Raw genomic sequence first — 22,829 nt, 5'->3', positions numbered from 1 at the left:
GATTTTCATTTCTCTAGTAATTGGCGATGTTGAGTATTTTTTTATGTGCCTGTTGGCCATTTGTATGTCTTCTTAGGAGAAATGTCTATCTAGATCTTCTGCACATTTTTTGATTGTGTTGTTTGGTTTTCAATGAACTGTATAAGCTGTTTGCATATTTTGGAATTTTAGCCCTTGCCGATTGCATCTTCTGCAAATATTCTCTCCCAGTCTGTAGGTTGTCTTTCCATCCTATTTATGACTTCCTTTGCTGTGCAAAAGTCTCTACATTTATCTAGGTCCCATTTGTTTATTTCCTGCAGGAGATGGACCCAAAAGGACACTGCTGCAGTTTATCTTAAAGAGTATCCTGCCTATGTTCTCCTCCAGTTTTATAGTATCTAGTCTTACATTTAGGTCTTTAATTCGTTTGGAGTTTATTCTTGTGTATGGTTCTAGAGAATGCTCTAATTTCATTCTTTTACATGCAGCCATCCAGTTTTCCCAGCGACTTATTGAAGAGACTGTCTTTTCTCCATCTTATATTCTTGCCTCCTTTATCATAGACCATTTGACCATAAGTGCATGGGTTTATTTCTGGGCTTTCTAGCCTGTTCCATTGATCTATAATTCTGTTTTTGTGCCAGTGCCATACTGTCTTGATCACTGTAGCTTCACAGTACAATTTGAAGCCAGGGAGCCCAATTCCCCTAGTTCCACTTTTCTTTCTCAAGATTGCCTTGGCTCTTCAGGGTCTCCAGCATTTCTATACAAATTTAAAAATTTTCTTGTTCTAATTCTGTGAAAAAATGTCATTGGTAATTTGACAGGAATTGCATCAGATCTGTAGACTGCCCTGAGCAGTATAATCACCTTAACAATATTACTCTATATCTACTTGTCTATAATGAATATGTATTCATTTCCTGGCTAAGTAATTTACCCACACAAGGTAGATATTATCCTTCTTTTAAATATGAGGAAACTGAGGCACAGAGAGGTTAAGTAGCTTGTCCAAGGTCACACAGCTAGTATGTCACAAAGCCATGATTTGTCCTAAATTGACCTAGATCCAGAGTCTGATCTCCTAACCACTTTGCAATGACTCACACATTTTTAAAATAATTTAAAGTAAAATGCCAGATTACCTATAAATTACATGCACTACAAATTCTTAAAGAAAGAGGAACTTTGCAGGTCAGAATTTTCAGAGCATATTGGGAGACAGGTGGTAAAGCTGGATGTTCTCTCCTGTCTCACCAGGTTGTCCCTTTTTGTTTAAGGTTTTTACTCAGATTATCTGAAAAGTCATCTATTTATTCCTCTATCACCATTTTCCTTCCCCTCAGCATACATACAAACACACAATATTCTTTCTTTTTTAAATTTTTCATTAGAGTATCGTTGATTCATAATGTTGTGCCAATATCTGCTGTACAGCAAAGTGACTCATACACACACACATATATATATACACATTCCTTTTCTTATATTATCTTCCATCATAATCTATCCCAAGAGATTCTTCAAATCTCAAATTGCAATTGGTAGCACTTTCCTACTCTCTTCCCAGCCCTTGACAATTTCCTAAAATTTCCTTTTCTGCTCCTAAAATCCAAGGTGGGTTCCACACAAACAACTCCTAGAGGTGTTAAAACCAAGCAGGACCTTGAGCGGGCCCTCCCACATACAGGGACACGGGCCCTTCCGTGTCCCTGGCTCTTGTCTGTAGAAAAGCTGTAGTCTCCCAAGGCCTCCTCTGAGTCACAAAAGAGCAGGCCCAAACAGTTAGTGATTAGGACAAGAGAGAGTCACAGAATCCTTAGTTCCTCCCTGAAGGACATAGACAACAGTGTCCAATGCACATTTCTGAGTTATTCTGCAGATACTAAAACTGCCACCAGAGGGAAAAGCTAACCGCAGGATGACCAGACCATCACCTGCCATAACATAAGCTGCTCCTTCCTGGGCAGTACTGAATCTATGACTAGCACAATTCCAAGAACTGGCCTCAAGGAAATGGGAGCAAATCCATCCTAGAATTGAAGAGTGTGCTTAAAACAATCACAGTGATGCTGATCAGACCACCACATGATCAGTTTAGGGATGATTGTGGGAGTTCTCATCCTAGTGCAGCGGAAACGAATCTGATTAGGAACCATGAGGCTGCAAGTTCTATCCCTGGCCTCGCTCAGTGGGTTAAGGATCCGGTGTTGCTATGGCTGTGGTGTAGACCAGCAGCTGTAGTTCCAATTCAACCCCTAGCCTGGGAATCTCCATATGCCACGAGAGCGGCCTTAAAAAGCAAAAAAAAAAAAAAAAAGGATGATTGTGGAGGTGACTATGCTGTTTCGCACGCAGCCCTCACCCTGGCCTGTGTAACCCAGAAATACCCCTTTAAAACCTCTTGTCCCCTAATAGATAAGTGGGAGATGGGTTGGAGGATGCTAGTCCACCATTTCCGCAGACTGCCACCTTCCTGAAGAAAGCATCTTCCTTTTTTCACCAACCCTGTCTCTCTAACATTGACTTTGGAATGGAGCAGTCAAACCTCCATTTAATTCAGTTGGTAACAGTCTATCCAGACATATTAACTACAATTCAATATAAAATAAAGTATTTTACATTTCCCTCACAAACAGAAACGTATACCATTTTTCCCCTAGGGAAGTTACAAAGTAGTTTAGATAGAGACAATGTAAGTTTTGGAAAGTTGTTATTAAAATACAAAAGACCCTTGACAAACCATGGTGTGTCATGTATGAACAGGCAAGATTACAGGGGCTTTTCCTGAGTATCATGTGACATTCCTGCTCTGGCCTCCAAACAAAAGCCTGCCAGATATAAGTGCTTATAGATTACCCTTTGAGCTATACAGGACACATGGAGATTTCTGTAGTTGTGCAGATGATCGAATTGCAAGGGGCTAAGGAAATGTTTTTTGTACGTCAGAAGAAAAAATATTACTAATCAGTATAAAGCAAGCTCCAGCCATCTGTTGTTTTAAAAATGGACACTTGATCAGGTGAAAAACAAGAGAAGTTCCTGATGGTAGAAGAAGGAATTTAGACTACTAGATAAAATATCACCACTAATGATGAAATTATCTTATTAAAGAACATGACAGGGAGTTCCTGTCATGGCTCCGAGGAAAGAAATCTGACTAGCATCCATTAGGATGCAGGTTCCATCCCTGGCTTCGCTCAGTGGGTTAAGGATCTGGCATTGCTGTGAGCTGTGGTGTAGGTTGCAGACGTGGCTGGGATCTGGCATTGCTATGGCTCTGGTGTAGGTCAGCGGCTACAGCTCTGAATTGACCCCTAGTCTGGGAATCGCCATATGCCATGGGTTGCAGTCCTAAAAAGACCAAAAAAAAAAAAAAAAAAAAGACAGCTTTTCAACTTCAACGACCAATAATAGCTCTTCTCAGTTGTAGTTCATAAAGGAGTATGTTATTCTGTTATCTCAGGATAAGCTGCTATTACTGAAGGGCTATGTTTTATACCTAACTGATAAATTAGATTCATCCATACATCCAGTACACAAATATACATTATCATCTTTGTTTTGCAAAAGTGAACCTAACAAAAGATTGCCTTATACAAGGAATGAAACTAGCTAATATGAATGAGCTCCTTCCATTATAAAAATTTATCCCAAAACAACCCTTAAAATTCATTTGAAACTCCAAAGACCTAAAATAATCAAAGCAATCTTTTTTTTAAAAAAAAATTTATGGCCACACCTGCAACATATGGGAGTTCCCAGGCCAATGACTGAATCCAAGCCACAGTTTCAAGCTACACCACAGCTGCAGCAACTCCGTATCCTTTAACCCACTGCACCAGTCTGGGGATCAAACCTGCACCTCTTCAGTGACCTGTGCTACTAAAGTAGAATTCTTACCCCACTGAGCCACAGCAAGAACTCCAACCAAAACAATCTTGAGCAAAAAGAACAAAGCTAAAAGCATCACACTAATTGATTTCAAAATGTACTAAAAAGCTGTAATAATTAAAACAGGATGACACTGGCATAAAAACAGGCATATAGACCAATGCAACAGAATAGAGAGCCCAGAAATAAATCCACAATTGATCTTCAAGAAAGGTGCCAAGAACACACAATGGAGGACAGTCTCTTTAATAAACACAGTTGAGAAAACTAATTATTCACATCAAAAGAATAAAATTGGACCCTTCTGTATGCAAAAATCAACTCAAAATAGAAATGACTTAAATATAAGACCTGAAACTGTAAAACTTAGGGGAAGAAGACAGAGGTGAAAATCTTCTTGACATTGGTCTGGGCAATAATTTTTTTTTAATATACCCCCAAAGCACAGAAAACAAAAGCAAAGATAAATTGGATTGCATCAAACTAAAAAGCTTCTGCACAGCAAAGGAAACAAGTGAAGAGACAACCGATGGAGTGGGAGAAAATATTTGGGAAATCATCCCAAAATATATAAAATACACATACAACTAAATATCAAGAAAACAATCCCAATTTTTTTTCTTTTTAGGGCCACATCCACGGCATATGGAAGTTCCCAGGCTAGGGGCTGAATCGGAGCTACAGCTGCTGACCTATAGCACCGCCACAGCAACACCAGCCCTGAGCCGTGTCTGTGACCTACACCACAGCTCATGGCAAAGCCAGATCCTTAACCCACTGAGCAAGGCCTGGGATCAAATCTACGTCCTCATGGATGCTAGTCATATTTGTTTCTGCTGAGCCACGACAGGAACTCCCAAATCGCCCAATTTAAAAATAGGCAAACCACAGTGAGATATCACCTCACACCAGTCAGAATGGCTATCATCAAAAAGACAAGAGAAAACAAGTTTTGGCAAGGATGTAGAAAAAAAGGAACCCCTGTACATTACCGGTGGGAATGTAAATTGGGGCAGTCACTATGGAAAACAGTATGGAAGTTCCTCAAAAAACTAAAAATAGAACTACCATATGATCCAGCAATCAATCCCACTTCTATATATACAGCCAAAAGAAATGAAATCATACGTCCAAGAGCTATTTGTACTCTCATATTCATTGCAGCATTATTCATGATAGCCAAGGTATGGAAGCAACCTAAGTGTCCATGAATGGATGAATGAATAAAGAAAATATAATGAACATATACAGTGCAATAAATTTCAGCCTTAAAAAATGGAGAAAATCATGTCATTTGCAACAAAATTAATGAACCTAGACGGCATTATGCTAAGTGAAATAAGTCAGACAAACACAAATACTGCATGATCTCACTCATATATGGACTCTTACAATATTTTTAATTATAAATAAACAAACAGATCGATATTTGAATAGCTGAACTCACAGAAACAGAGTTGGCTGCCAGGGACTAGAGACTGCCAGCAGAACACTGTCAGTCAAGCATCTATGCTCACGAGGTGAGACACAAGGAGTTTCCTTCATATTTTCTAATTTTTATTATGAAATATTTGACACATATAAAAGACTATTAATATATTACCTATACATGAGGAATAAAGATCATAATAAAACTCACTTTTCAATTTAAAAAACAGAACATAACTTATAACGGTGAAATTCTATTTTTATTTTTAAAGAAACATCTTTTTTTTTTTCTTTTGTCTTTTACAGGGCCACACCCATGGCATATGGAGGTTCCCAGGCTAGGGATCTAATGAGAGCTGTAGCCACCACAACACCAGAGCCACAGCAATACCAGATCCGAGCTGTGTCTGTGACCTATACCACAGCTCACTGCAATGCTGGATCCTTAACCCACTGAGCAAGGCCAGGGATCAAACCCACAACCTCATGGTTCCTAGTCGGATTCGTTTGCGCTGCGCCACAACAAAAACTCCCATGGTGAAATTCTTTATGCTCCACCCCAATCACATCCCCAAGTGTAAGCACTATTTGAATTTTGCATTCAGTTTCTTTTTCCTCTATGATGCTTTTGCCACATATGTATATATCCATAAGCTATATTATCATGTAGGTTGATTTTTCAATTTGTAAAATTGATATCATATTCTATTAATTCATCAGGGGGTTGCCTCCCCACCCACAACATAAGTTTCCTCTCCGGAGAATTTGAACAGTTTCTAAGACAAGACCTTCACATACACTACAATTTTGCACACAGCACCTCCAATTGTTTTTTAGTTTTAAACATGAACACAAAACCAAGGATCACCAGACATTCAGGGGAAAGTTTCCAAAATGAAAAGGAGAGAGCATAGTAAATGAAAAGAAATAACCCTAGAGTAAACAAAGATAATGCTGGTAATTGATAAGAACTTTTTTTTAAAAAAGAAAACAATAACAACCCTTGAACTCTATACTCAGAGAGATTAAAGAAAGTAATATAGAATAAGCTATAATGAAAAAAATGAGAGTTCTCTTGCGGGGCAGGAGAGTTCTCTTGCGGGGCAGGAGGTTAAGGATCCAGCATTGTCACTACAGCAGTCTGGGTAGCTGCTGTGGCGCAGGTTTGATTCCTGGCCCAGGAACTTCCACATGCCTTGAGTACAGCCAAAAAAAAAGAAAAAATTGATCAAAGAACAAGAGAGTTCTTAGAAATAAAAATGTTATTAACCAAAAAAAAAATTTGCTGGGGGCCTCCACACCCATGGCACATGGAGTTTCTCAGGCCAGGGATCAAACCTGAGCCACAGCAGCCACCTGAGCCACTGCAGTGACAACACCAGATCCTTAACCCACTGCACCACAAGGGAGATCCTATTATTGATGAAATTTTTTAAAAATTCAATAGAAGGAATAAAAATAAGTTCTAAAACATCTCCCGGGGAGTTCCCTGGTGGCCTAGTGGTTAGGGATCTGGCATTGTCATTGCCGTGACTCAGGTCGCTACTGTGGCTCATGTTTGATCCCTCACCTGGAAACTCATACATGCTGTGGTCATGACCAAAAAAAAAAAAAAAAAAATACCAGTAAACAGAACCAAAGACAGGCAGAAATAGAGACAGAAAAGTTAAGCAAAGAATAAGTCTCAATCCAGTAAGTCTTTGGTATGTCAGAAGTTTTTTAAAAGAAAAAACAGAGTAAGAGGGCAAAAGAATTAGCAAAGAAATGATAGAAGAAAATTTCCCAGAAGTGAAGGACATGAGGCTCCATATGGAATGGGCCAAGTGCACAACACAATGAATGAAAAAACCAACCATATCAAGCTGCTGACATTTCAGAATTATCCAAATTCTCTAGATGGGAAAGAAAAGATCATTTTAAAAAGAGAATAATGATCCATTTCTTTGTTTCTTCTTCCTCACCCCTCTGGAATGGGTTTGACAGTATATAACTTATAAACATCTGCAGACATGCAAAAACAGGCATCTAATCAATTACACTAAAAGCCCTAGACCATCTTAGAAGAAGCAAGGCACAATTTATTGCTAACGTTAAGCAGTGGGATTTGGTGAGTTTACAAAGCACTAAAATAAAGTCAGAAGCTACGACTATAAATAAAAGCTGGTCTTGGAAGGGATCAGTGTTCTTTACTTTTCTAGTCCCGTTTCCCACAAGTTGAAAAGGTCTTATACTGAGCATAATATTTTGTGAAGCAAGACATTAAGTTCCCACCAAGAAGATATTGAAAACTAAAAACTCATCTTGGTGGTCAATACATAAAGTGCCTGTGTACCTTTCCATGTTTTAATAATATCTCTAGGAATTCCTGTTGTGGCATAGCGGAAACGAATCTGGTAGCATCCATGAGGACACAGGTTCGATCCCTGACCTCGCTCAGTGGGTTAAGGATAAGGCATTGCCATGGGCTGTGGTGTAGGTCTTGCAGATGCGGCTCGGATCTGGCATTGCTGTGGCTGTGGTGTAGGCTGGCAGCTATAGCTCCGATTCAACCCCTAGCCTGGGAACGTCCATATGCCTTGGATGCGGCCCTAAAAAGCAGCAGAAAAAAAAAATCTTTAAAAATAAATATAAGGCTCAAATAACAAGAGATAAATTAAAACAGAAAGTCTTTACAGGAATTGCCCAAAGACAAGCTTTTATTGTCTGATCCAACAGACCTTATTCTGTCTCTGAAACAAAATGCTATATATGAAATACGAAAGACAGAGCACAGACCCGTGAAGCTCACTCCTTTCAGGACTTGAGAGCATTGGTATTTCATAAAGCAGTCTAGTCACCATACTGAGTCCCTGTGACCCCATGCCCTACATGAGCTCTTAGCCTTTACCAGGCAGTCACTTCACTCCAGGTCTCTACCCTGAAGCACAGAGACATCTTTGTTCCTAAGACAGACAGAAGCCAACAGGGAGCTTGTATTTTGTGTTCAGAAAGAACTGTTCATTATTCACCCATCTCTGCTACAGATAAACTTTCAATAACCTTGACTCTGCAAAACAGCCTGATCCCATATGAACACAAAAACTGCAAGCTTCTTTCACTACATTTTGAAACTAGCAACCAGTCATCTCTAACGAGCCTGTGGAGTGAGGTAGACTATGAATATATTAATTCTTAATTTTATTTTTATGGTATGAATTATATGAAACTCAGTGTGACAACTCCTCAATCTACTAGACAAACTTCCAAGGGTATGTATGTGTGTGTGTGTGTGTGTGTGTGTGTGTGTGTGTGTATTTGTCTTTTTGCCTTTTCTAGAGCCTCTCCCACAGCATATGAAGGTTCCCAGGCTAGGGGTCTAATCGGAGCTGTAGCTGCCAACCTATGCCACAGCCACAGCAACGCAGGATCCAAGCTACGTCTGCAACCTACACCACAGCTCACGGCAACGCCGGATCCTTAACCCACTGAGCAAGGCCAGGGATCGAACCAGCAACCTCATGGTTCCTAGTTGGATTCATTAACCACTGCGCCACGACAGGAACTCCAGGGGTATAAATATTCAATAACATCACTTCTAATATTCTATTCACAGGAATTTGGATTGGATACTGTACTCTCTACTGCTGCAATATAAAGTCCTATCAAACTATAATACATTAAGGGTCTTAGAGTCATCTTATTTTAATAATGTTCCTAATTTTCCTTTATGAATGAACCCAAAACATCTTTATTCAACAAATTATATTGAGTTATGAGTGAATGTGGGCTACTAAAAATTTAAATCCTACACCACATATATATATGTATATGTATATAATGGAATATTACTCAGCCATAAAAAGAATGAAATAATGTCATTTGTAGCAACATGAATGATCTAGAGATTATTATATTAAGTTATGTAAGGCAAGGATAAATATCATATATCACTTATATGCGTAATCTTAAAAAAATGATACAACTGAAATGATCAATGAAACAGAAATATACTCACTGACATAAAAAAAACAAATTTATGGTTACCAAAGGGGACAGCAGGGGAGGGTGGAAAGATAAGTTAGGAGTTTGGGATTAACATATACACACTACTATGTATAAAACAGGTAAACAAGGACCTACTGCATAGCACAGGAAACTATACTCAGTATCTTGTAATAGCCTATAATGGAAAAGAATCTGGAAAAGAATATATATGTGTGTGGGTGTGTGTAAAACAATCATTTTCTGTACACTTGAAACTAACACACTGTAAATTACACTTCAATAAAAAAGTTTAAATCCTAAAGTATTAGCATCAGCTTTACATCAGACATAAGTTGATTTAACATAAAACCATGAATCTCATACTGCTAAACTGCTTGGGTAACTATACATCTTCCTACAAACAGCACATAACAAATACTGTAGCACATTTACAACCTGTCATAAAAAAATTCACACTAAATTCTCTTCCCTAAAAAAATAAAATAAAATAAAAAATAAAATAAAATTAAAAAAAAGGAGTTCCCGTCATGGCGCAGTGGTTAACGAATCCGACTAGGAACCATGAGGTTGCTGGTTCGGTCCCTGCCCTTGCTCAGTGGATTAACGATCCGGCGTTGCCGTGAGCTGTGGTGTAGGTCGCAGACGTGGCTCGGATCCCGAGTTGCTGTCGCTCTGGCGTAGGCTGGTGACTATAGCTCCGATTTGACCCCTAGCCTGGGAACCTCCATATGCCGCGGGAGTGGCCCAAAGAAACAGCAAAAAGACAAAAAAAAATAAAAAAATTCTCTTCCCTCCCATCAGCTAATATATTCTCTGTATTACTCACCTTCACCCTGTTTAACTTGCTTCCCTTCCTCTCCTTTATGTATTCTTCCTGCTCTAAGAGCACATGTTCTTCTGTCATTTCCAGCAAAGTCTCCTACTTCACATAAAGGCATGTGTGATCATTGGAAACTGTTGATCCCAAATTCAAGAAACTCAGTAACTTCCAAGGTACACATGAATCTTCTGGAACTAACATTTCACTTTGTGAATCCCAGAACACTGACATGGCAACAGTTCAATCCAGCAAGGGTAGATAATGTGACCCTGAGATAATTGTTCATTTCTTTCTCTATTCCTCCACTGTCTCTCATTCTGAAGTGATCTGAACTAGCAAAAGTAACAGAAAACTCAAGGGAGAAAAATAATTTTTAAAAATGTCTACTTCCTAAATCTGAAGGTGCTCTGGTTTTGATAATTGCTTATCTAAGTTGATTTGGTTAATAAATATTGCCCATACCCTCTCTCCCTTAAAAAAAAGAAAAAATTAATTTGTTATACATTGATGATAACACGTAGATGACTGCCAGGCAAGTTTTCTGTCTCTATGGTTATACCTTTCAGGTCCCATTATTCTCATATATGGTTTGCTCTAGGAACTAGAGTGAATGATCCAGCCAAAGAAAAATCTACTAATAGATAAATGTACATACTGGGATTAATATAATGGTTTTAGACATAAAATTGAGAGTAAAAAGTTATCTTGAAAATTCTTAAAAGCATTAACTCATTAAGCGTAAAGTAGAAAGTTAGCATTTAGCAATGTTTAATTTTGATGACAAGCCTGTACGATAAGCAAGCATTTGAAGGCAGAGACTTGCAAACAGGTTCCCCAAAAGTAAGACAGGTTTTACTTTACCCAGTTATAGCAACCAGTCCCCAAGATGGCTCCCAACAATCCATACCTCCCATATTCATGCCCTTGTGGAGTCCCCTTCTACAGTGAATCAAGACTGGATCTGTGTGACCAATAGAACATGATAAAAATGACAGTGCATTAGGCAGCTTCTGTCTTGGCCTCTTGGATTCCTCACTCAGGGGGAAATTAGCTGCCATGCCATGAGGACATTCCAGCAGCCATGTAGAAAGCAACTCAGACGTCTCAGCAGCAGCCACGCCCAATACACTGGCTACGTGAGTAAGCCATCTTAAAGGAGATCCTCCTGCCCCAAACTTTCAGATGATTATAGCCCCAGCTAAATCTGACCGCAATCTTATTGAGGCCTGAGCCAGCACCTCTCAGCTGAGTTACTCTCTAATTCCTGACAGACTCTGAGAAATAACAAATAATTATTGCTGTTTTAAGCTGCATGTTTTGGGGTGATTTGTTACACAGCCTTAGTAACTGGAACATAATTTCACCCAACATAATCCAGGCCTAATCTTCAATGGTGTCCTTCATGAATGATCCTGACTCTTAAAGTTTACATGATTATGGTTTATGTTTTACGTAACCAGTGGCCAAGAAGCCCAGCTATTTTGATATATACATAGTAAAGAAAAGAAAGGAATAGAGGATGTAATGGGCTGAATTGCACCCCCCCCAATTCATGTTAGAAGCTCTAACTCCTTGTACTAAGGATATGACTGTATTTGGAGACATGGCCCTTAAAGAGATAATTAAGTTAGGCCCTAATCCAACAGGACTAGTGTACTTGTAAGAAGACAGAGATACCGTGAGTTGAATAAAGACCATTAAAGACATAATGACTTCAACAGGTGGTGATGGGAAAACTGGACAGCTGCATGTAAATCATTAAACTAGAATACACCCTCACACCATGCAGAAAAATAAACTCAAAATGGCTTAAAGACTTAAACATAAGATAACTCACCATAAAACTCCTAGAAGAAAATAGCCAAAACATGCTCTGACATCAACCATACAATTGTTTTCTTAGGTCAGTCTCCCAAGGCAACAGAAATAAAAACAAAAATAAACCAATGGGACCTAATCAAACTTAAAAGCTTTTGTGCAGCAAAGGAAACCATTAAAAAAAAAAAAAAAAAAAAGACAAATGGAATCAGAGAAAGTGGCTGCAAACAACGCAACCCACAAGGGCTTAATCTCCAAAATATACCAACAGCTCATACAGCTCAACAGCAAAAAAAGCAACAACCCAACTGAAAAATGGGCAGAAGACCTGAATAGACATTTCTCCAAAGAAGACATACGATGGCCAACAGACAAATGAAAAAATGCTCACCACACTATTAGAGAAACACAAATTAAAACTATAATGAGGTACCACCTCACACCTGTGAGGATAGCTGTCATTAATAAGACAACAAATAAATGCTGGAGAGAGTATGGAAAAAAGGGAACCCTCCTACACTATTGGTGGGAATGTAAATTGGTACAACCATTACGGAAAACAGTATGGAGGTACCTCATAAAACTAAGTATAGAACTACCATATGACCCAGCAATCCCACTCCTGGGCATTTATCTGCACAAAGCTTTCATTAAAAAAGATACATGCACCCCTATGTTCATTGCAGCACTGCTCACAATAGCCAAGACATGGAAACAACCTAAATGTCCAATGACAGATGAATGGATTAAGAAGATGTGGTACATATAAACAATGGAACATGATTCAGTCATAAAAGAACAACAAAATAATGCCATTTGCAGCAACATGGATGGAACTAGAGACTCTCACACTAGGTGAAGTAAGTCAGAAAGACAAATATCATATGATTTCACTTGTACCTGGAATCTAATATATGGCATAAATGAAACTATCTATAGAAAAGAAACAAACTCATGGACATGGAGAACAGACTTGTGGTTGCCAAGACAGAGGGGGAGGGAGTGGGATGGACTGAGAGTTTGGGATTAGTAGATGCAAACTACTGCATTTGGAGTGGATAAGCAATGAGATCCTGCTGTATAGCGCAGGGAACTGTATCCAATCACTTAAGATGGAACATGATAGAGAATAATGTGAGAAAAAGAATGTGTATACACACACACACACACACACATATATATATATAACTGGATCACTTTGCTATACAGCAGAAATTGATGGAATATTGTAAATCAACTATAATAAAAATTTTTTAAATAAATAAAATGATAGAAGAGGGTGGGTTTTGGATGGGGCATTACAAAACAATAGACTTCTAAAGCCTTTTAGCTTTGATTCTAGAAAGTAAAATGTTAAAATAAATACACTACATAACCAACAAAGACTACAATATGGCATGTATAGCACAGGGAACTATACTCAATATCTTATAATAACCTATAATGGAAGAGAATGTAAAAAAAAAAGATGTATATATAGATATCTGAATCATTTTGCTATCCACCTAAAACTAATACAACATTGCAAGTCAACTATATTTCAATACAAATTAAAAAAAAAAAAACCTAAAAAAAAAAGAAAGAAAGAAATAGAAAGAAGATGGCCATCTGCAAGCCAAGGAGAGAGGCCTCAGGAGAAACCAAATCTGCTAACATCTTGATCTGAGATTTCAACCTCCAGAACTGTAAGAAAATTAATTTCTGTTGTTTAAGCCACCCAGTCGATGGTACTTTGTTATGGCAGCCCTGGCAAACTAATACAGAGGGGAAAACCATAGATTTAAAAAAAAAAAAAAGACTTGGAAGACATTACGAAAACATGTTAAGGACCAACACTAAATCACACTGCCTAAAGATGCACACGTAAATCACAGACCTATAAAAACAATACCAGGAAGTAATTACTAAAACATATTATTCAGGCAGCCTTTGCTTTACATGGTTCTAATGTGTACAATCTCAGGTCCCATGGTTTAAATTACACCAGTCCTCCAATGACATGGTTCAAATTTCACTTACCACCGCATGTTAGCTCTGAGAAACTGCATGAGGTACAAACTTCACTAATAGCTCTCCAATCTACAACTCGATATGTAAGTAATAGATGAGCATCATGATCAGTGACCAAACACATCACACCACATCTTTCCAAGTGTGTCAGTGAATGGTCACTCCTCATTGGTTACTCAGTTCACACAGACAGCAAACCATGTCTCCTTGTTTCCCAGTGAAAAACTCACATAACAGTTTACCAAAATGAGCAATTAAAAGAGGTAACTGGGAGTTCCCGTCATGGCACAGCAGAAAGGAATCTGACTAGGAACCATGAGGCTGCAGGTTGGATCCCTGGCCTTGCTCAGTGGGTTAAGGATCCAGCGTTGCCGTGAACTGTGGTGTAGGTCGAAGACTCGGTGTTGCTGTGGCTCTGGCGAAGGCTGGTGGCTACAGCTCCAATTCGACCCCTAGCCTGCGAACCTCTATGTGCATGGGTGCGGCCCTAAAAAAGATAAAAAATTTTAAAAATAAATAAATAAAAGAGGTAATTGGCCAACAAAGAAGAAAGTGCAGCAAAGAAAAGTGGTAACGTTGGAAATGAAATCTGAATGGAATAAGATGGAGTCGCAGAAGAAATGGCTGAGGTTGACATGGCTACCACTTGAAGACTCTAGATGTGCAGCCAAAGGAACTGAATGAAGGGAACTGATGGCCATAAATGAGGAAAGTGTGGAGAGACACAGTGTGAAGAAATGACGCTTCAATAACTTTAAAGAAGCTTCAGTAGATACTTCACAACATTTGAAAGCATGAAGGATAAAATGGTGGAAACTGATCCAAACTTCAACAGGAGTATGAAAGTTTATCAAAGCATATAGCAGGTGCTTGTTCTTTATGAGAAATTATAGGAAGGGGAAAAGGCAAACCACACTACCCTTGATAAACCAAACATGTAAAGGTTCCAGAACAAGCACAATTTCCCCCACTGACTGTTAAGCCAGCCTATCAGGATTTGGGCATGCTCTATTTTCTTTATAGAGCCATTTTAGTAAATTTGGAGGGAGGGAGAGAGTTATGACTAAGACATGACCCATGTAAGGGCTTCTGGGGTGATTGGCAAAGATCAATTGCCTGATTGGAATCACCATTTTAAGGGTATTTGGCTTATTAGAACTTGTTAAACTAAAAAAAAAAAAAAAAAAAAAAAAAAAAAGTCTTTTGTGCCTCAAATCCATGGGAGCAGGAGACTAGTCAATGAGAACCTGTCTGAAACATCAGGCCAGTGGTCATCTTTCTAAGAGAAAAGAAAAGAAAAGCCACAGAAGTAAGAAAGTGACTTGGCAGAGGGCACAAAGGCTGTTGTCAGACATGAAATTGGAACCCAAGCCCTCCTGACGGCCAGGTCGCACTCTTCTCTTTAAAGCCTGCCAGTCTCCCGTGAAACAGCCTTCCCCTGAAGGGCATCTGTATTGTCCATTTCCAAGAGAGGTAATTCGGCCAGGCTTGAATGCGGAGGCCTGGGGTTTTAAGATACATTACTTAATGCTAATCAGAAAGAAAAAGACAAATATGTAGGGAGGCCAAGAGAGAGTCACTAATCTTAACATTTTTTTTCCTAAACTCTTGTTCAGCTAGAGAGATTAGTCTTTGCAGAGAACAGTAAAACACTTTGGCCTCACTGAACTTAGGGCAATAATACACTCAACTTAATGGATGACATTTATTGTTTGGCCGAGACAGTGATGCTGTGGATTTATGGCATCTGGTTGGGTTACAATCAATACTCAGTCTTTCCCTTCTGATGTAGTGCTATAACGCAGGATTTCCCCCTTCACTTAAATACCCCAATAGCGTCTGACATTGCTTTTTCCATACAAAATCCATCATGGCCTCTATCCACTTACTGATTTGGGGAATGTGTTTTCTCTTCACTGTATACACACCTTTCATTAACACTAATAATACCTCTTCCATGGAAGGCCTGCACGCTGCCGCTGCCGCTGAGGCCACTGCCATGTCTCTAATAACCCCTGCGAAGTCCCAGCACATTTTGCGAGTACTCAACACCAACATCAATTCGCAGTGGAAAACTGCCTTTGCTGTCACTGCAGTTAAGAGTGTGGGGTAAAGAAACACTTGTGTGGCGTTTCCGTCGTGGCTCAGTGGTTAACGAATCCAACTAAGAACCATGAGGTTGCAGGTTCGATCCCTGCCCTTGCTCGGTGGGTTAACGATCTGGTGTTGCCATGAGCTGTGGTGTAGGTTGCAGACGTGTCTCGGATCCCGAGTTGCTGTGGCTGTGGTGTAGGCTTGGCAGCTGTAGCTCTGATTGGATCCCTAGCCTGGGAACCTCCATATGCCGCGGGTGCAGCCCTAGAAAAGGCAAAACGACAAAAAAAAAAAAAAAAGAAAGAAAGAAAGAAAGAAACACTTGTGTGTTGAGGAAAGCAGACCTCAACCTCACCAAGAAGGCAGGAGAGCTCACGGAGGATGAGGGGGGATGTGTGATCACCATTATGCAGAATCCACACCAATACAAGGTCCCAGACTGGTTCTTAAATAGACAGAAGGACATGAAGGATGGAAAAGACAGCCAGGTCCTGGCTAATGATCTGGACAACAAGCGCCATGAAGATCTGGAGCCACTGTAGATTTGGGCCCAGAGAGGGCTGCGCCACTTTTGGGGACTTTGCTTTCGAGGCCAGCATGCCGTGACCACAGGCCGCCGTGGCCGCACCGTGGGTTTGTCCAAGATGAAATAAATGTGTCAGTGCTGTCTATTAACAAATAGTTTATACAGTTAAAAAAAAACCCACTAATAATAAGTATGCCTTATATAACTGGGATATTAACTTCTATCCAATTTAAGATTTATTTTCTTACCCTCAAAGTTAATGTTTCTGATTATTAAGGGAATTCCGGGGGGAGGGGGTGGCAGGTGCAAGGGGAGAGAAGGCCATAATAAAAAACCGCACAAAAGTCCTAGGACAAAATCTCATACAATAGTGCGTGTTCTAGTTTTAGACAGAAAAACATGACTGCTCTTAACACAATCAGTCTTTTTTTTTCTTTTTAGGGCCACATCTGTGGCATATGGAGGTTCCCAGGGTAGGGGTCCAATCGGAGCTATGGCTACTGGCCTACATCACAACCACAGCAATGCCAGATCTGAGCTGTGTCTGTGATCTACACCACAGTTCACAGCAACATTGGATCCTTAACCCACTGAATGAGGCCAGGGATTAAACCTGCAACCTCATGGTTCCTAGTCAAATTTGTTTCCACTGCACTATGGTGGGAACTCCATAACCAGTCAATTATAAGCACAGTGTTAGTGTTTTTGACCCTTTAAATTCCAAGGGAAGAATATAAATTCATGAATTTAGAACTTAAAAAGACAGAAATGCATTGAATGTCAAGACAACTTTGGCTTTTGTTTATTTTTGGCCATGGCATGCAGAAGTTCAGGCCAGAGATCAAACCCGAGCCACAGCAATGATAACACCATATCCTTAACCACTGGGGCACCAGGGAACTCCATGTGTGCCATATTTCTTTTTCTTCTTTTTTGGCTGCCCTGCAACATATGAAGGTTTCAGGCCAGGAATTAGATCTGAGCCATAGTTGCTACCTACACCACAGCTGCAGCAGCCCAGGATCCTCGACCCACTGTGCCCGCCTGGGAATCGAACTTGTGTCTCAGTGCTCCAGAGACACTATTGATCCCCTTGTGCCATAGCAGGAACTCTAAGACAATTCATTTTTGGTACATCAAAATAATAATCTGGAGTTCCCGTAGTGGCTTGGTGGTTAACGAATCCTGTTGTGGCTCAGTGGGTTATAAACCCAACTAGGAACCATGAGGTTGTGGGTTCAATCCCTGGCCTCGTTCAGTGGGTTAAGGGTCTGGTGTTGCCACGAGCTGTGGTGTAGGTTCGAGATGTGGCTTGGATCCCATGTTGCTGTGGCTCTGGGGTAGGCCGGCAGCTACAGCTCCGATTGGACCCCTAGCCTGGGAACCTCCATATGCCACAGTGCAGCCCTAGAAAAGACAAAATAATAATAATCTGTTTTATTATTCTGTTTTTAAAGATAGAAGACTTATTTTCTTCAAATTAGCCTTTTAAAGATAGAAGCCTTATTTTCTTCCCCACAGCACAGCAGGTTAAGGATCCGGCATTGTCACAGCTGTGGCATAGGTCTCAGCTGCAGCTCAGATTCAATCCCTGGCCTGGGAACTTGCATACGCCATGGGTGCAACCAAACCAACCAACCAACAAACAAAAAATAACAACAACAAAAAACAAACAAAAATGGCCTTTCTCAGGGGTTTAGTAATAGGAAGGAAAGAAATTCTGGTATCTAGAGATAAATCAGACCTGTTGCATATTTTTTTTTTTTTTTTGGAAGGGAGAAAAAGGAACAAACTAAAGCTATCATTTTAGGAGTTCCCTTATGGTGCAGCAGGTTAAGGATCTGGTGCTGTGACTACAGTGGCTTCAGTCACTGCTGTGGCACAGGTTCAATACCTGGCTGGGGAACTTCCACAGGCCAAAAAAATAATCATTTTAATAAAAGTAGAAGACGGCTATTTATTTAGGAACATTTTGAGAGTGTGTTTCCCAATGGTATTCCTACCTTCCTGGCAATGATGGGCTCCCTTAAAGAGGGTATACTTTGAATATACTTTGAACGATTAGTAATTCCAATCACATATTAAATATACTGGGTCTAAGGGAACTCATTATGGAAAGGAATCCTTTGATAATCTTATACAGGATTCTTTAAACCTCTATTAGCATATGTTTTTGAAATCAATTTCCCAAGACATCTCCCAGCAGGAAGGTATCCAATTAGCTGTAAGTCTTTCATTGGATGATAAAGTGTTTACTTTACTTACACTTCAAAGTACAAAATACCCTGGCTTACATCCAATCAAACATCCAGATTTTATTTCAACAGGGTAACAATGCTGGAAAATGTTTAAAGGTATCTGATTCTCAGTTTTAAAACACTGCTTCTCAACAGCAACACAGCTCCACTTACATTAAGTACTGAAAGTTTGAGGTTCTTTGATTTTTCAATTTTATTTTGTTGTTTTGCTCTTTAGGGCCGCACCTGAGGCATATGGAGGTTCCCAGGCTAGAGGTCTAATGGGAGCTACAGCTGCCAACCTGTACCACAGCCACTGACCTGTACCACAGCTACAGCAACATCAGATCCAAGCCGCATCTGCGAATTACACTACAGCTCACAGCAACACCAGATCCCCAAACCACTCATCGACCCACTAATCAAGGCCAGGGATGGACCCGGATCTTTATGGATACTAGTCAGATTCGTTTCCACTGAGCCACCACGGGAACTCCCCCAAGTTTTTTTTTTTGTTTGTTTTTGGAAGTTTTTTTTGAGGGGGATTCTCACTTTTTTCCATATTGTATAAAAATCCAACTAGTGCCAGGTGGTATTGCTATTATTCATTACTGGTTCTGCAACTCTTTACTATAAAGTTTTTGACTAGCAAATGGAAGAAAACAAGGCTTCAGTGAGCAAGCCATTCACTAAGTATCATGTAACCCAGGATAATACATTCTGGAGATTAAGGAAATTATAAACAATTAAATAGCATCCGTTCTTAAAGCATCTATAAAGCACCTGGACTTAGGTTCTTCCCTTCAGGATACCTCCTTCTGCTGTTAACTTTTATCTTGATTTTTTAAAGGAGACAGCTCATTCAGGGTCATCACGCTAATTTTAGCTTTAATTGGTTCTCTCTTAGCATCAAGAGGTATTCAGAGCTCCATGTAAACCAGTCACTTTCTCCGAAGCCCCGGTGCCAACTTCCCTATCATTCTTTCTATTTGGAAGAAAGCAGCAGATGGCTGTTTAGGTGCGGTCAGGCAGGGAATGATTTGATTTATACAATATGCCCTCTGCCGGGTCTCTCTGCACTTGCTCAGAATGTTGATGATTGATGCCTCTGGGCGTTCTCCTCTTGGTTCCAAGAAGGCAAGGTTTGATTCTGAGCAAGACCAGAAGCATTATCTGGAGCTGCCAGAGAAACTATTTCTTAGGACCCAAAGACAAATTGCCACAAGGGTCTGAAATACTTGAAGTCCAGGCCACCTACATCAGAATCTGGGTGCTTGTTACACGTGCCTCTCCCCAGACCTGCCAAATCAGGATTTAAGGAATGAGGGAGGGCATTCTTGAATTTGAATAGTTTTCCAATAATTCTTGGGCAGGATAATTTGAAAACGGATTGGTCTAAGGTAGCCTACTGGAAGACAGATAAGCAGATACCTAACCAGAAGATAAATTTACTAACTTGTCTAAGATCACTTAATTTAAAATCTACTTTACCTACTTTGGTGGGTTTTATTATCCTCACTATGATGGCAAGCTGTGGGCTAGGATTAAGTAAATCCTCACTAGAAACCAAATTATACTAGTTTTAAGTCTTCTGTAAAGGGATGGTAAATATACTAGGTATTGTGGGCCATATGGTCTCTGGGACAACTTCTCAACTCTGCTACGAGAATGTGAAAGCAGCCATAGACATTATGTACATCAGAGTATTGCTGTGTTCTAACGCAACTTTACAAAACAGAAAGTGGGCTAGTTTGGGCCCATGGCTATAACTTGCTGACCTTTAGTCTAGTAAATCTTTAATTCCAACATGAGCAGCATAAAATATAACTTTTTTAAAAATTAGGACTTAAAAGATGGTAAATATTAATTATTTGGACCTCTTCCTTAGGTAGAAAAGCCCAATTTCAACTAGCAATGAACCATTACTACAGGCAGACCCTGAAGATATTGTGGGTTTTGTTCCAGACGCACAATAAAGTCAATAATTGCAATAAAGCAAGTCACCCAAGTCTTTTGGTTTTCAATTATATATAAAAGTTATATTTACCCTAGACTTTAACTACCCTATTAAGTGTGCAATAGCATTATCTTAAAAATGTACATATCTTTATTTTAAAATACTTTATTGCTAAAAAACGCTTACCATCATCAAGATATGAGTAAATCATATCTTTTTGCAACACCAAAGATCACTACCAAAGGTCATCATACCAAATATAATAACAATGAAAAAGTTTTTGAAATATTGCAGGAACTACCAAACATGACAGACACAAAATAAGCAAATTCCATTGTAAAAATGATGCAGATGGACTGGCTCGATACAGGGTTGCCACAAACCTTCAATTTGTAAACAATGCAGTATCTGTGAAGCAGATGCCCATTTAGTTAGTGTAATGACCTAACCTGTGGGCCATTTTCTCCATGAGTCCAACTAGGTACTGAGATCTTTCAAACAATTTTTTTTTTTTTTTTTTGGCTTCACCCACAGCATGTGGAAGTTCCCAGGTCAGAGACTGAACCTGTGCCATAGCAGCGACCCAAGCCATTGCAGTGACAATGCCAGATCTCTGCCTGCTGCACTACCAGGGAAATCCCTCACAAGATCTTTTATTAATCCCTTACTAGTCTTCACATCTAGCTGTCAGATGCTGGATAGCAAAATGGCACCCTCCTAGGAACAAACTGGCTTCCAGCAAATAAGATTAAGAGCCCTAACTTTTGCTTCCTTTAAGACCAAATAAGTAAAACTGAAACATACATTTATGATTGTGTAATACATCTCATGGTGAAGACTGTTTTTTAAAAGGAAAAATTTCATTCTTGCCTACTGCCAGCAGTTAGAAGTAGTTTTACATTATTATGATAACATTCATGAACCCATAAAACATGCATATTCTTGTTCTTTGCTAATCTTCCTTTGTTCCATCTTTTTCAAATGTACAATTCTCTAAGTGGTTGGATGACTCTGAACAAACTTCGTTCCCTAATGTACAAACCTAGATGGCTTAATTCCTTTTTTTTTTTTTTTTTTTTTTTGTCTTTTTGGGGCCTCACCCATGGCATACGTACGGAAGTTCCCAGGCTAGGTGTCTAATGGAGCTGTAGCCACTGGCCTACGCCAGAGCCACAGCAATGAAGGATATGAGCTGCATCTGCAACCTACGCTACAGCTCAGGGCAACACCGGATCCTTAACCCACTGAGTGAGGCCAGGGATTGAACCCACAACCTTATGGTTCCTAGTCGGATTAGTTAACCACGATGGGAACTCCTTTAATTCCATTTTTATATACTCAACAATTACAACAAAATTGTTTCCTGTATGAAGGTCTCATCCATACCTCATACTACGAAGACATAGCATTTCATATACACACAGCTGTTTGGAAAGTGAGAAATATACCATACGAATTGAACAGTTAAAAGACTAGCATATTAATATAAAAGATAGCTACTCATCTACCAAAGAGTTCTATGCCTCTTCCAAAGTAAACGATTATTGCTCAGAAGCAGCTGCTCAGTCAGGGACTGTATTTCCCAGCCTCCATAAATTGAGATGGGGCTCTGAGCTGGTTCTGGCCAGGGGAATGTGAGCAGAGTGGAGTTTTCACTTGCTAGTGGAGGGAGTTAATCTGGTATGCCTCTTCCATACTCTCTTCCCCCCTACAGTGATGCTGGAAACCACGTGTTAAAGATGGTGGTATAACAAGATGGAAGAACCCCTTATCTCTGAGCCACTTGAAGAGCAGCTGCCCTACCAGGAATAACTCATTTGGATTTTGTGTGAGCTAGAAATTAACTTTTATTGGATTAAGCCACTGAGATGTGGAGATGCTTGTTACAGCAGTTAGCTTACCTTAACAGAATATATTTGAGTTGGATAAATGAGTCAAATCATGATTTACTTAAGGGCTTCTAAGGTGAATGCGAATATGGAGGAATCATATGCATAAGAAAAACCTGCAAGCTCCAATTTTTCCCATTTATGGTATCTAGTCATATGAATTAAAAACCAGTCTGAATGACTGGAGAGC

The 22,829-nt window shown here is 39.6% G+C and overlaps 1 protein-coding gene and 1 pseudogene across 11 annotated transcripts in view; one reads left to right on the top strand and one right to left on the bottom strand.

The window, feature by feature from the left end:
- The window catches only part of ANKRD6 (ankyrin repeat domain 6), a 208,621-nt gene that overhangs the window by 177,350 nt on the left and 8,442 nt on the right, over nt 1-22,829 (bottom strand). The gene's annotated exons all lie outside the window — the stretch shown is intronic.
- Nucleotides 15,936-16,683, top strand: LOC106508886 (small ribosomal subunit protein uS13-like; annotated as a pseudogene).

The sequence above is a fragment of the Sus scrofa genome, chromosome 1 (genome assembly GCF_054392235.1).
Source record: "Sus scrofa isolate SSC_HxYL_T2T_F1_AM1 chromosome 1, Sscrofa_HxYL_maternal_Yorkshire_Landrace_v2.0, whole genome shotgun sequence".
NCBI lineage: Eukaryota > Metazoa > Chordata > Mammalia > Artiodactyla > Suidae > Sus > Sus scrofa.
The sequence above is the reverse complement of the archived record's forward strand: the minus strand, read 5'-3'. Positions and strand labels throughout refer to the sequence as shown.